This window comes from Schistocerca nitens, chromosome 1 (genome assembly GCF_023898315.1).
Source record: "Schistocerca nitens isolate TAMUIC-IGC-003100 chromosome 1, iqSchNite1.1, whole genome shotgun sequence".
NCBI classification, from domain to species: domain Eukaryota; kingdom Metazoa; phylum Arthropoda; class Insecta; order Orthoptera; family Acrididae; genus Schistocerca; species Schistocerca nitens.
Window position 1 is genome coordinate 125,686,035 of NC_064614.1, and position 16,018 is coordinate 125,702,052.

Sequence of the window (16,018 nt, forward strand, 5' to 3'; positions counted from 1 at the left end):
TCAGGGCAGGATTTGAGGAAGTCGTATCCCTGCTGGAGAGCCACATTCAGAGTCTGGTCCAGTCCCAGAAAGTATCCTGTCACAAGTGGGGCACTTTTGTGGTTCTTCTGTGGGGGATTCTGGTTCGAGGGGATGAGGAAGTGGCTCTGGTTATTTGCTTCTGTACCAGGTCGGGAGGGTAGTTGCGAGATGCGAAAGCTGTTGTCAGGTTGTTGGTGTAATGGTTCAGGGATTCCGGACTGGAGCAGATTCGTTTGCCACGAAGACCTAGGCTGTAGGGAAGGGACCGTTTGATGTGGAATGGGTGGCAGCTGTCATAATGGAGGTACTGTTGCTTGTTGGTGAGTTTGATGAGGACGGACGTGTGAAGCTGGCCATTGGACAGGTGGAGGTCAACGTCAAGGAAAGTGGCATGGGATTTGGAGTAGGACCAGGTGAATCTGATGGAACCAAAGGAGTTGAGGTTGGAGAGGAAATTCTGGAGTTCTTCTTCACTGTGAGTCCAGATCATGAAGATGTCATCAATAAATCTGTACCAAACTTTGGGTTGGCAGGCCTGGGTAACCAAGAAGGCTTCCTCTAAGCAACATTCCCTCCGCAAACATGCCTTCGCCCTAGCCAGATTACGCTCCCATATTCTATTTTCTCAGGCTTGTCTGACATTTGGCATTACCCCCAAAGGCCTCACACTTAAAGTTCCCATCTATGGCTGCAACCCTTCTTTCCATCAGTCCCTATACCAGTTCCAAAATGAACAATCCATTGCCCTCACCCACCTAATCCTTCACCTACACATCAACTCAGTCAATGAACACACCCGTCAACTCCTATCCTTAATAAAAGTCCTTAATCTTTCCTCTCCCACATCCACACCGGCTGTTCAGAGCATCCTCCTACAGGCGAACCGTAAATTAGAACAGCATGCCACCCTCCAACTCAAAAAACTATCCAATCTCCTGGTTTCCCACCTCCGGAAAGGCAACTCACTCACCCTTCACAACCTTTCCAGCAAACCTCAACCTCCTCTCATTGCACACCAACCCAGTCTCTCCCATCTACTCAATCTCCCACTTCCAGCTACACTCCCTCCAAAACCTCAAAATTCCAATCAACACAACCTGGAACCACAACACCCTAATTCAGTAGTTAACCTTTCCTCCAAACCTCTCTCCCAATCCGAAACCTCTGTCCTGTCCAAAGGCCTCACCTTCAGCCCCACTCCCAGATTCAACCAAACAGTCCTCGTCAAAGATTTACTGTCCTACACTCGTACTCTCTGCTGGAAATATCACTTTGCCACGAAGAAAAATGATCCTAATCCTACTCCTAATGATCTAACTCCCCAAGACACCATCCAAATTGAACCCTGCCTGGAACAGTTCCGTCCTCCGTCGCAGCGGGACCCACCTCCTCTTCCTCAAAATCACCCTCTCCAAACCTTCCAGGAATTTCTGACTTCCAGCCTTGCATCTCAATCCTTCCTAAAAAACCTTAATCCTGCCCCCAACATCACCACTGCTGAAGCCCAGGCTATCCGTGATCTGAAGGCTGACCTATCCATCGTCATTCTTCCGGCGGACAAGGGTTCCACGACCGTGGTACTTGATCGTTTGCCAAGGTAACCCCATTCCCGATGTCCAGGCGGAGCTTCAAGGAATCCTCAAAACCTTAGGCCCCTTGCAAAACCTATCACCTGATTCCATCAACCTCCTGACCCCACCGACACCCCGCACCCCTACCTTCTTCCTAAAATCCACAAACCCAATCATCCCGGCCGCCCCATTGTAGCTGGTTACCAAGCCCCCACAGAATGTATCTCTGCCTACGTAGATCAACACCTTCAACCCATTACATGCAGTCTCCCATCTTTCATCAAAGACACCAACCACTTTCTCGAACGCCTGGAATCCTTACCCAATCTGCTACCACCGGAAACCATCCTTGTAACCATTGATGCCACTTCCTTATACACAAATATTCCGCACGTCCAGGGCCTCGCTGCGATGGAGCACTTCCTTTCACGACGATCACCTGCCACCCTACCTAAAACCTCTTTCCTCATCACCTTAGTAGCTTCATCCTGACCCACAACTTCTTCACTTTTGAAGGCCAGACATACCAACAATTAAAGGGAACAGCCATGGGTACCAGGATGGCCCCCCTCGTACGCCAACCTATTCATGGGTCGCTTCTTGGTTACCCAGGCCTGCCAACCCAAAGTTTGGTACAGATTTATTGATGACATCTTCATGATCTGGACTCACAGTGAAGAAGAACTCCAGAATTTCCTCTCCAACCTCAACTCCTTTGGTTCCATCAGATTCACCTGGTCCTACTCCAAATCCCATGCCACTTTCCTTGACGTTGACCTCCACCTGTCCAATGGCCAGCTTCACACGTCCGTCCACATCAAACCCACCAACAAGCAACAGTACCTCCATTATGACAGCTGCCACCCATTCCACATCAAACGGTCCCTTCCCTACAGCCTAGGTCTTCGTGGCAAACGAATCTGCTCCAGTCCGGAATCCCTGAACCATTACACCAACAACCTGACAACAGCTTTCGCATCTCGCAACTACCCTCCCGACCTGGTACAGAAGCAAATAACCAGAGCCACTTCCTCATCCTCTCGAACCCAGAATCCCCCACTGAAGAACCACAAAAGTGCCCCACTTGTGACAGGATACTTTCTGGGACTGGACCAGACTCTGAATGTGGCTCTCCAGCAGGGATACGACTTCCTCAAATCCTGCCCTGAAATGAGATCCATCCTTCATGAAATCCTCCCCACTCCACCAAGAGTGTCTTTCTGCCGTCCACCTAACCTTCGTAACCTGTTAGTTCATCCCTATGAAATCCCCAAACCACCTTCCCTACCCTCTGGCTCCTATCCTTGTAACCGCCCCCGGTGTAAAACCTGTCCCATGCACCCTCCCACCACCACCTACTCCAGTCCTGTAACCCGGAAGGTGTACACGATCAAAGGCAGAGCCACATGTGAAAGCACCCACGTGATTTACCAACTGACCTGCCTACACTGTGATGCATTCTATGTGGGAATGACCAGCAACAAACTGTCCATTCGCATGAATGGACACAGGCAGACAGTGTTTGTTGGTAATGAGGATCACCCTGTGGCTAAACATGCCTTGGTGCACGGCCAGCACATCTTGGCACAGTGTTACACCGTCCGGGTTATCTGGATACTTCCCACCAACACCAACCTAGCCGAAGATGGGAACTTGCTCTTCAATATATCCTCTCTTCCCGTTACCCACCAGGCCTCAATCTCCGCTAATTTGAAGTTGCCGCCACTCATACCTCACCTGTCATTCAACATCATCTTTGCCTCTTCACTTCCGCCTCGACTGACATCTCTGCCCAAACTCTTTGTCTTTAAATATGTCTGCTTGTGTCTGTATATGTGTGGATGGATGTGTGTGTGTGAGTGTGTGCGAGTGTATACCTGTCGTTTTTTCCCCCTAAGGTAAGTCTTTCCGCTCCCGAGATTGGAATGACTCCTTACCCTCTCCCTTAAAACCCACATCCTTTCGTCTTTCCCTCTCCTTCCCCTCTTTCCTGATGAGGCAACAGTTTGTTGCGAAAGCTTGAATTTTGTGTGTATGTTTGTGTGTCTGTCGACCTGCCAGCACTTTCATTTGGTAAGTCACATCATCTTTGTTTTTGGATATATATATATATATATAAATAAAGAAACATTCCACATGGGAAAAATATATTAAAAATGCTGTGACTTACCAAGCGAGAAAGCGCTGGTAGATAGACACAATAAAAAAACACACAAACACACACACAAATTTCAAGCTTTCGCAACCCACGGTTGCTTCATCAGGAAAGAGGGAAGGAGAGGGAAAGACGAAAGGATGTGGGTTTTAAGGGAGAGGGTAAGGAGTCATTCCAATCTCAGGAGTGGAAAGACTTACCTTAGGGGGGAAAAAGGGACAGGCATGCGTGCGCGCGCGCGCACACACACACACACACACACACACACACACACACACACACACAACCCAATGTGTGACACGATACATGCTGAGCGATGCAAGACAGATAGGATGTGGTGTCATGAATGGACCTCAGGGATAATACTCCGTGACCTCCCCAAGTAGCCTTACATCAGTGTGTGGTTTTGCTTGTGTGGATGGATACACATTCCTACACTCACTGGACCTACTTAGCGTTTTGATGTTCAAAATATCTGAAATACCCAGACATTGGGCACTGTGCCAATGGAAGCATTTCTGCAACTTGATCATGTGAGGCCAAAGTTCCAAGAGTAGAAGTAGTTACTGATAAGTTAGACCAGTTCAAGCCTGAAGCCTTGGCTGTGTCACAAGTGGGAAAGACTGTCTCAGAGGGAAGGGAAAAAACAAACACCTTCCTCCTCTTCTTCTTCTTTCTTCTTCTTCTAAGACAGGTAGCAAGAGAATATAAAAACAACCACCAGGGCAGGATATGGAATCAGACCCATAGTACTGCTGCCTCAGTTTTAGCATGGTGGTTTTCCAACAAGGTCCTCTTGTTACATCACCTCACAACAGTAGAAGACATTCTAGCAGACCCACTTTGAAAAACTGGGGAGGATGCAAGTCCAGTGTTTAAAATAGCAACATTGAATGTAAATGGTCAGGCACATAAAGAAACAGAGTTGGAACAGAATTAAGTAAAGCTAAAACTGATATTGCTGCCATCATTGAAATGAAAAAGAAATTACAGAGAATGATCAAATTTCAGAATTATTTGATGATCCACTGCGGAGTATCACAAGAACAAAGGGCTGCCGCTGGAATCTCAAGTGAGTGCGGAAAGCATAAAAGAACAGAATATATCTGTACACTTTTATAAATAAAATAATAAATAAATAAAATAATGTCACATCTTGTAGTTCAGAGAGGGCGTATCTCCATATTGTCTTTACTGTATATGCACCAGAATCACAAGAGGAGAAAGTATACTTGGAAAAGGCTGGGAGATACGAGAAGGTTTCCGTTAGATTACATCATGGTCCGCCAGAGATTCTGAAATCAGATACTAGATTGTATGGCATACCCATGAACAGACATAGATTCAGATCACAATTTAGTAGTAATGAATAGTAGGCTGATATTTAAGAGACTAGTCAGGAAGAATCAATACACAAAAAAGTGGGATACAAAAGTTCTTAGGAATGAAGAGATATGCTTGACCTTCTCTACGGCTACAGATACTGTGATAAGGAATAGCTCAGTAGGCATTTCAGTTGAAGAGAAATGGATACCTCTAGAAAGACAATCATAGTAATTGGAATGAAATCATGGGTAACAGAAGAAACACTTCAGTTGATCGATGACAGAAGGAAATACAAAAATGTTCAGGGAAATTCAGGAATACAGAAATACAAGTCGCTGTGGAATGAAATAAACAGGAAATGCAGGGAAGCTAAGACAAAATGGCTGCATGAAAAATGTGAAGAAATTGAAAAATGAACGATTATCGGAAGGACTGACTCAGTATACAGGAAAGTCAAAACAACCTTTGGCAACATTAAAAGCAAGGGTGGCAACACTAATAGCGCAACGGGGATTCCACTGTTAAATGCGGAGGAAAGAGCAGACAGGTGGATAGAGTACTTTGAAGGCCTCTACAAGGGGGAAGATTTATCTGCTATGATGGAAGAGACAAGGGATCCAGTATTAGAATCAAAATTTAAGGGAACTTTGGAGGACTTAAGATGAAATAAGACAGAAGGGATAGATAAAATTTCTAAAATCACTGGGGAAACTGGCAACAAACGACTATTCATGTTGGTGTCTAGAATGTATGAGTCTGGCAACATACCATCTGATTTTAGGAAAAATATCATCCACACAATTCTGAAGACTGCAAGAGCTGACAAGTGTGACAATTATTACACAAACAACTTAGCTCATGCACCCAAGTTGCTGACAAGAATAATAGGCAGAGGAATGGAGAAGAAAATTGAGGATGTGTTGGATGACGATCACTTTGGCTTCAGGAAAGGCAAGGAGAGGCAAGTCTGACGTTGCACTTTATAATGGAAGCAAGACTAAAGAAAAATCAAGACACGTTCACAAGCTTTGTCAACCTAGAGACAGCTTTCGACACTGTCAAATGGTGCAAGGTGTTAGAAATTCTGGGGAATATAGGGTAAGCAACAGAGAGAGACGGGTAATACACAACATGTATGAGAACCAAGAGGGAATTATAAGAGTGAAAGAACAAGAATGAAGTGCTTGGATTAAAAAGGGTGTCAGAAATTCTGAGGAAAATACAGCTAAGCAATAGAGAGAGACGGGTAATATACAACATGTACGAGAACCAAGAAGGAATAATGAGAGTGATAGACCAAGAATGAAGTGCGCAGATTAAAATGGGTGTAAGACAGGGATGTAATCTTTCACCGCACCAGAAGAAGAAAGAACTCAAAAGTGCTAATGAAATTTATGACCCGTTACAGAACACTGCAGGAAGAATTAATAAAAATGATTATATACTTAACACGGGAGACTTAAGCCAGAGTTGGTAAGAGACTTATTGAGAATATAGTTACAGAGAGTGAAAATACACTGAATAGTAATGGAAAGAAGCTAACAGAGTTAGCAACTTATAATGAACTAAGAATAATAAAACCCATTTTTAAACAATGTGACATCCATAACTTTATGTGGGCAGATCAGGTATAGCTTCAATAATAGGCTATACTCTTTCAAATTAAAAGACATGGGTAAGAATAAAAGACAAAAGGGCCTACAGAAGCTTGGGTGTATCATCAGATCACTTTTTGTAAGAAGATATGCAACTTTTTCAGACATGAAAGAAACCATCTGTAAACATACAGCTGGATGCAAGAACTTATACAATGCATTTACTTCAAGAATATAGTATCAAACTATATTATCAATAGAGGCTAAATGAGAAATGTAATTTGATTCAATACCATATTAATGGAGAGAAGAATACTATTAAAGTAATTACCGTATTTACTCTAATCTAAGCCACACTTTTTTCCAGTTTTTGTAATTCAAAAAACCGCCTGCGGCTTAGAATCTAGTGCAAAGTAAGCGGAAGTTCTGAAAAATGTTGGTACATGCCGCCACAACTAACTGCTGCCGTTGAATATACGTAGTGCTACACAGGCATGCTTTGCAGGCACAAAGATAAATACTGGCGCCAAAACCTCCGAGTCAGAAAATAAATTAAAAAGGTAGAAGATGAGCTTTTTTCTTCGCCCCGAGTTTCGAACACTGCATTTTCATACATTATACAATGAAATAAACGCTGGGGCTCATTAAGATTTCATGTACCAGCACCTATTGCTTCATGGAATTTTGTGAAGTGCTTGTTGGTGTTAGTGAACCATAACGAAGCGCTTTCATTATAGTGCCAAATTCAAGACGGGAGTTATTTCTTTTGCGGAACAAAGTTCTAATCATGCTGCAGTTCTGCGATACGGGATTGACGAGAGAAACGCAAGGCGATGATGACTGCAGAGACAAATACTTGAATGTTCAAGTAACAGGTAAGCATTTAGTGGGCCAAAGTGTGGACGATATCATGCACTAGAAGTTATTTTAAATGAATTTGTTAAGGGACAGCATCAGAAATTCCTGCCTGTGAACATCGAAATTTTAAAAATTAAGGTACATGAAATTGCTAAAGAGCAAAAAATCAAAAATTTTAAAGCTACTCGCAGCTGGATTGATCTGTTTATGAAGCGCTGGGATTTTTCACTTCGGAGGCGAACTTCAGTTGCACAGAAGCTGCCGAAAAATTATGAAGAAAAACATGGAATTTTGGCACTTCATAACTAGGCGACACACAGAAAAGCAATACCTTCTTGGTCAGATGGGAAATGCTGACCAAACTCCCGTATATTTTGAGATGGACATGCCGTCAAATTATACGGTTGACACCAAAGGAAAGAAAGACATAAGTGTTCTTACATCAGGGGATGAAAAGAAGTGGATGTCCGTCATGCTTGCTTGCACCGCAGATGGACATAAATTACCCCCATTTATAGTAATCAAGTGAAAGACTTTACCGAAATCAGAAGTGTTTCCAAAAACTGTAATTGTATGAGCAAACGAAACTGGGTGGTTTTCGAACGACATGGTGCTGGAATGGATTATGCGTGTGTGGAATCGTTGTCCTGGCGCAATGCTTGGTTTATGCTGTCTGTTGATATTAGATGCGTATGCAGGTAATACAACAACTGCACTAAAACAAAAATTAGGGAAAGCAAAACGGACCTGGCAGTAATTGCAGGCAGGATCACATCAATTCAGCAACAACTTGATGTCTGTTTGAATAAACTATTTAAGGACAAGCTTAAACGCATTTACATAGACTGGCTTTCGAAAAGCGACAGACAACTGACACCAACAGGACGTGTAGAGCGCGCAAGTTTGTCCCAAGTGTGCCAATGGATTTATGAGGCATGGAAGTGTGTTCCAAATCAGACCGTGCAAAAAGCATTTAAAAAATGTTCGATATCCAATGCACTAGATGGTATGGAGGACGATGCTCTGTGTGAAGAAATGAGCAACAAAGAATCGAGTGACAGTGATTCAGAATAATGACTGATATTTTAAACATTTCATATAAGATGTATTACAAATCTAATAAAATTTTGTTTTAAACTTCAGCGTTTAATTTCTAAGTTATTTTCATTCTTATTTTATTGCACAGGATAGAAAAGTGTGGAGAGCTGCATCAAACCAGTCTACGGACTGAAAACAACAACAACAACAACAACAACAACAACACGCTCTGCATTTGAAGTCATCACTAAAAATCTACTATGAAAATCCGACTGGCAAGACTGTTTGGGTCAATATGGCCAACTCTACATTCTGAACTTTTTCCTACCTGTGGCAAGAGATGGTTGCTAGTAGGAGATTATATGAATTGTGAATCACATGCAGTATCAACATAAGAATAACACGAATGTAAACATTGTGCCATGTATTCTTTCGTATTTACTGCTATCTCGTTTAAATCCTGTCTGCCTAATAAACCATAACAAGTGAGACATGTCATGTCATGTTTATATTCATATTATTATTATGCTGAATAGTGATACAAGAGGCGTCTGCAAAGATTTTCAAATGGAGAAAAACTCTTTTTCAGAACATCATCTATCACACACAGTCTATTATTTGGTTCTTGTTGATCATTATCAAAGAAAGCAGCAGTGTAAGTAACAACAAATAGCAGTCGCTTGCCATTGTTTCACTAATAATAAATTCCTTTCTTTTTTTTATTTTAAGTGGCGGTAGTGCACACCAAAGCAAGCCATGCCGTGGGCGGCGACAGGTCGTAAACACTCATTATCAGAATGCGACAAACAATGCGTGACACAGTACAATAATGCATTTTCAGCTTAGAGTGACAAAAACACCTATAAGAAAGAGAACGGCACTTATCAGATCAAAGAAAAATAAGCAATCGATTCAAACCAGACGAAGCACTTGAAAAAGGAAGGGTACCCGCATAAATATGGACGGAGCGCCTAACACATAGCAATGGCTACCTGGTAAAGCTTAACTGCTAAGCTTACGACTCGAACCAAACTACTGTAGCTGTATCTTCATCCATTCGACCTAAATTGTGTCTCATGTTACAATGGACCAACTTTGTTTCGATTTGGAGGTGCGGTCTAAAACTTTTCTATCCCCTTTAATTTCGAGTCTCAAATGTCAGGTGCGGCTAAGATTCGGGAAAATTTTTTTTTCCCTTCATTTCAAGTCTAATTTTTTCAGGTGCCACACCTGTTCGAGTAAATACGGTACAATAAAACAGTGGCTGAAGCATTGGGAATGACAAAAAAGAAATATGCTAAAAGGGGATTAATGATTTGGTGCCCACAATACCTCCTTGGGAAGAAGCGAAGCTGCCAGTCAGGATAGCAGCGGGACTATTGAAGACCGCTAAAATATCAATCTGGGTACCAAAACTATTTAAGGATGTTCCCCAGAAACTCCATTAGAGAAAGCACAGCCTTGACAGAGGAGTGGAGGATCATTAATCATAAGGTTGGAATTGATGGTCAATCCCTTGTGATAAAGTCTAAGAGAAATCCCTGAACGTAACGCAAGAGTAAGACCTAAAGTGTTGCTGGAATGTTGCAGATAAAATTGCAGCACTGTAATGGGACAACTGCCACAATGAGTCACTTTCAAGTAAGACAGGCCCTGATCTAAGAACCATAGTCGTACAAATTGGGTGTGTCACGAATCGAAGGAACTGGATTTAAGTTTATTCAGTGAGGAATGCAACGCCCCCCCCTCCCCTCCCCTCCCCGAAGATGTATTTGCGTTAAAAATGGAATTTCATTCTTGTTGATGGTAAACTTCTGTTCCAGGGACATAGTGACTGTCAGAATGAAGCAAAATAAAGGTGGGTTCACATGTGTGTGCCTTGCCCCTATTATCCGTGTGTCTGCGGTTGCCCCACGAGTAAGTAGCATGTAGGTGCATGCCTTGTCCCAACATGTGGACACAAGTGATACTGTTCATACTTAGAGAGAAGCATGCATGTTATGCCAGCAATCAAGCTGCAGGTTAAATGTGCCTGTGGCCAGCCAGTGGGCACTGGGTTCGTTTATTGCAGTCAGCCAGGTGTGCCGGCGATGTGCACAAGCGAGGCTGCAGCATGAACATGTCCTCTAAAGTATGCTGAGGACCACCCAACATTACTTATAAGGCTTACTGTGAGTAACAGAATACTTGATTCATTCTTAACATTTACATCGAACAGTCAAGAATATGCAAGTAGAGGTATCCTTCTTATCTAGAAAAAACATGTAATTGTAATTCTTGAACTTTAAATACAATAAAACTTTATATTGTGAAAAAAAGAAATAATTATCCAATCAACATGCTTTTAAAGTCCTACAGTTTATATTATGAATGCACAGTTTTGCTTCACTTTGAGAGTTCATAGACTGAAACATTAGAAAGTCTGAAATGTCTGCCTAAACTTTCATCTATCTGAAGTTAAAATTTTGATAAGAAATCCAGTAGACTTAGAGGAAATGGCATCATATTAAAAAAAAAAAAAAAAAAAACTGCTCAATCACCAAGCAGAGCACTCACGGGAATGTATCTTGGTGGGACAAAAAACTGGATTTGCGAAGAAAGCTGGTAAGAAGACTGTTTACCACTGCAAGAAGGAAAGGACAATGAACAAAATGTTGAGAAGCCTTCTTAAATCCAATCTTGCTGTTAAGCAAGCACAACAATCATCCTAGAAGACATTTTGTGAAGAGTTAAAAAGTACAGCTGCCAGAGTATGACTTAAAAAAATCCTGATTAGGTTGCGAACAAATCCAGGAGACACACTAATGATGAAGGATTGCGAGTATACTAGGTTAGCACTTGAGATGCTCAAAGACCTCCTCAAGACTCACTCACCCAATGCACACTTGCAGATGTTTCAAACCAAAATTCAGCCCCTACACAGTACTCATTTACAGGTAATCAATGCCAAGGAATGCGTGGATTTCAATAAAACCCTGTGTGTGATGGGAACATTTCAAACATTCAAGTCTCCAGGTCCAGATGGTATCTTTCTGGCTCCACTGCAACAAGCAGGAGAAGGATTAATCGGACTCCTATGAAGAAGGTGTAGAGTTAGTTTAGTTGCATGGGTCATTCCCAATGCTTGGAGGGCAGTGAAGGTTGTATTCATTCTAAAGCCAGGGAGAATCAATCATACCAAGGTTAAGAAAGTGAAACCAACCAACCTGTCCTTCATTCTTCTAAAGACATTAGAAAAAATAGTCAACATGCATGTTAGGAGGAGTAGGTTACATGGGATTCCTCCACATGAAAACCAACACACTTATCAACCAGGCGAATCAAGTGAAACAGCACTTCTCCAAATTCATATGAAACTATCATCTTGCTTGATACTAGTAACAGGAATTTTGACTCCACAGTTAAATTTATAAAAGTGCATGGCATCATGTAGGTGGATTAAGATCATGGTGTGCAGATAGAAAGAAGCAGCCACCATGTGGATGTGAAAATGGTGATCAGCACCACCAACGGAAGAGCCAAGGTGGCTGCCGAGGCTTGGCATTAGAACGCTGTTTTCTTCAGTCATAGTTGGTTACGGACAGCTTGTATTTATGTTCATGGGTGCAGGGAGCATTTTCTGACTAAGTGTGTTTCTCATTTATTCATCAGATATCGTAAATTAAATAGGTAGAATGATTAAAGTTCTCCTTTGCCATCACTTTCATGTGCACAGGGCACTCATGGGCCTTAGTCTAAATCAGTTCGTAATAAGACGCGAAAAGTCGATAGATGGCGCAATAAATCAGGCTATCAAAATAGTAAATGGAAGAGAAAAGAAATATAATGTAGTATTACTATAATTAGCACCTCAAATATGACAGTCAAGTTTATGCTTGTTCTGTGCACCTACATCACATTCTCTGAAGCCAATGAGCATACAGTAGTGTTCTGCATGCTCTATTGTAAATACCTTAGCCAATGCGAGCATTAAATACGACTGTAGTGAGTTATTTAGTACATTTTTATTCCATTTGCTACAATTTCTCATTGCTGATGGTGATGGGTAAATGACAAATTCTACATAAGCTAGCAAGAGACATAATTTGTGGGATACTCATTTTCTTCAAGCACAAAGCACGTGTATGTGCATGTGCATACTACAACTGTCACTTGGAACTGGCAACATTGGATTCCTCATATGGGCTTTGACCTGTTCGAACCACCACTGCTTGTGAATCTGGCTATAACACAACAGCAGAAGTGTTCGACAACTTATGGTGGCACGTGAAGTCTGCACACCTTCAAGACTTGCAACTCCCGGCAGCTCCACACCACAGTCTTCTTGACTATTGCAGAAATAGGGTCAATGAGTGGCGATCAAGGAATGATGAAGTTACCGAAAAGATCCCTAAGGGGTGCCCACAGGGGTCGATTTACAGGTCAATTTTCTGGAACATATCTACTGAACTGCACCAAACATTAAAGCAGGGCTTAACAACTGGCCGATTTTGAGCGCGAGTACTCGTGTCTGCTCAGGCACGTGCTCGCGAGCAGGTGCAAGGTCGCGGAGTAGGGAGGGAGGGGAAATGCGCGCGCACGTTTGAATAGGGCCGCAGCTTGCCTATTGAAATCGTGCCAACTGTGTAACGTTTAAAGTACTACGATCAGCTCTAACAGTCACTTCGCTGGTTAAGAATCATGTCAAGTCGCCGTTGTGTAACCCCAACCATGCTTTCGCAGTTGGGAGGAATTGTATCTGTTTACAGAAAAAGATGGTGTTGCAAAATGTTTAGTGTGTCACAAAACGCTGAATTCTTTTAGGAAATTTAATTTGCAGCGACATTATATGTCATACCACGCGAAAGACTATGGAAGTGGAAAATGTGATGGACCAGATCGTGCACAGGAAGTTATTAAACTTAAAAGAAAGCTATCCGAAGATCTGGACGACGAAGAAAAATCAACTGAGGCAGCTCTCAGAGTGAGTTACAAAATTGCTTTGCTTTTAGCAAAATCCCTGCGCCCCTTCACTGATGGCGATTTAATAAAAGAATGTTTGGTAGTTGCAGCGGAAGATTTGTGTCCATCTCAAGTTGAACAGTTTCGGATTGTGCCATTATCTAACATGACCATTATGCGTCGCATACAGAACATGGCAGACGACGTCCAGAGCCAGCTTGCAAACATCTGTAAAGATTTTATGGCTTATTCTCTAGCTCCGGACGAAAGTGTTGATATCACTGGAACAGCGCAGCTTGCCATATTTATTAGAGGTGTTAAAAGAGATCTTCGTGTGAGGGAGGAGCTCCTCGATGTACTAGCCATGAAGAACACTACAACCGGAGGTGATATTTTAAGTAGTATTGAAGAAAGTGTTGAAAATATAGGATTGTCGTGGAATTCTTTAGTTTCAGTGTCTACAGACAGTGCACCATCGATGAAAGGGAAAAAAATCAGGTTTTGTTGCACTGTTGAAGGAGAAAATGCAAAAACTGATCGTGCTGAATGAAATATGGGGCGTTTACTGTGTGATCCACCAGGAAAACTTATGTGCAAAGAGTATTATTCTAAAAAATGTAATGAGTGTTGTTGTTCGTACAACCAATTATAGAAGGAAGCATGGGCTACAACACAGGCAATTTAAAAGCTTTCTTGAGGATGTAGAAAGTCAGTGTGGTAGCCTGCCTTATTACAGCGAGGTCCGCTGGCTTAGTCGTGGCGAATTATTAAATCGATTTTTTTGCCTATTAGATGAGATAAATATGTTCATGGAAATAAATAACGTGTGTTCCTGAATTGAAAGAGCCTTCATGGAAATGTGATCTCGCATTCTTAGCAGATTTAACTAGCCATCTGAATGCTTTGAACATTTCACTACAAGGTAAAGATCTGCTAATTACTCATTTCATAGATCGAGTACGAGCTTTTAAACTGAAATTGACACTTTGGGTGAGTCAGCTGGAAACAGGAAATCTAGCTCATTTTCCTAAATTATCATCCATGCAAGATGTTCACAAAGACTGTGAACGTTATTCACATAGTTTAGTTGCCCTTAAGGAAGAATTTGATCAACGCTTTCAAGATCTGACAGCACTAGACAGTGATTTTTATCTGTTCTCCTCTCCATATTCAGCGAATATTGAAGAGATTCGTCCTGAGCTGCAACTAGAAATTATTGACCTGCAGTGTGACAGAGAATACAGAGACAAATTTCAGAACAAGAAAAACATTTTGGAATTCCACAGACACTTCCCTCAGGATAGATTTCCTCGTTTGCACAAACTGGCGACTACAATAATATCAATGTTTGGTTCCACGTATGTTTGTGAACAACTGTTCTCTGCAATGAAATGTAACAAGACGCGCCTGAGAAACGCATTGTCTGATCGAAATTTAAACTGCACGCTGCGCCTACGATGCACAAGAACAATTACTCCGAACATAGACACAATTATAAAGGGCAAAAAGTACAAGATAACCGAGAATCCCACACTTCAGTGACATCTTTTATTGTGTAATAGTTCACAAATTAATACGAATGTAGAGGCATACACTAAGCTAATAAAATTATGTGGCAAGTGCAAATTCTCCTTTATTTGTTTCATTTGTCGCAGTAATAATTCGTGAGTGATATCCCTGCAGGAGGCCGCGGATTTACATTGACTGGCGGCAGCTGTTGTGTGCACCACGTGACTCTCCCCACTCTCCGCTCTGGTCCGGTAGTGGGGGTAGCGTGCTTGCGCTGCTCCGTGCTCGCGCCTAGCTGCTCACAGCTTGCTCCACGAGCACGTATATTGTGAAGCCCTGCATTAAAGGAAGAGTATGATTGCACAGAAGGAGTAGTCGCATATGTTGATGACCTAATTCTTGTGATAATGAACAACTCTAAGAGAGCACCTTGAAGTGAAAACATTGGCTGTACTACAAACTATGAGCAACTACAAATGAAATCCTCCACGGCAATTTCATAGCAAAGGGAGCAGGACAACTTCAGAAAGGACCATAGAGTATATGCATTCTTCCCAAACATCGCAGAGAGACTGAGGATGAAACATGTCACTCCCCTCCGGTTCGTGGTTCATTTCTTAATGAGCATTGAGCTTACCCCACACATTTGCTGCCTGTAAACTTCAGTTAGGAGTTTGATTGTGCCTGTGGAGAGGGAACACTTACTTCTACGTTGTACACACACACACACACACACACACACACACACACACACACACACACACACACACACAATCACTTAAATAAAGTCTCTGTGGACTGATCTCAATGACTGTGGCATCAGGCAGTGGCCCATACGAGCAAGAGGCTCAATTTCTTTCTGAGGTACTCCTTCTAGAATAGCATCAATGGTGGCATTCTATGGATCTAAACTCTTCCCTATCTTCATACTTTTCTATCTTCTTAATGTGTAAATTATTTATTTTAAACATTTCCGTTTTCTAATTAGTTTTAAGTTTACCAGA

The 16,018-nt window shown here is 42.1% G+C and overlaps 1 protein-coding gene across 3 annotated transcripts in view; it reads right to left on the reverse strand.

Moving 5' to 3' along the window:
• Window positions 1-16,018, reverse strand: part of LOC126242688 (uncharacterized) — a 103,268-nt gene that overhangs the window by 44,906 nt on the left and 42,344 nt on the right. The gene's annotated exons all lie outside the window — the stretch shown is intronic.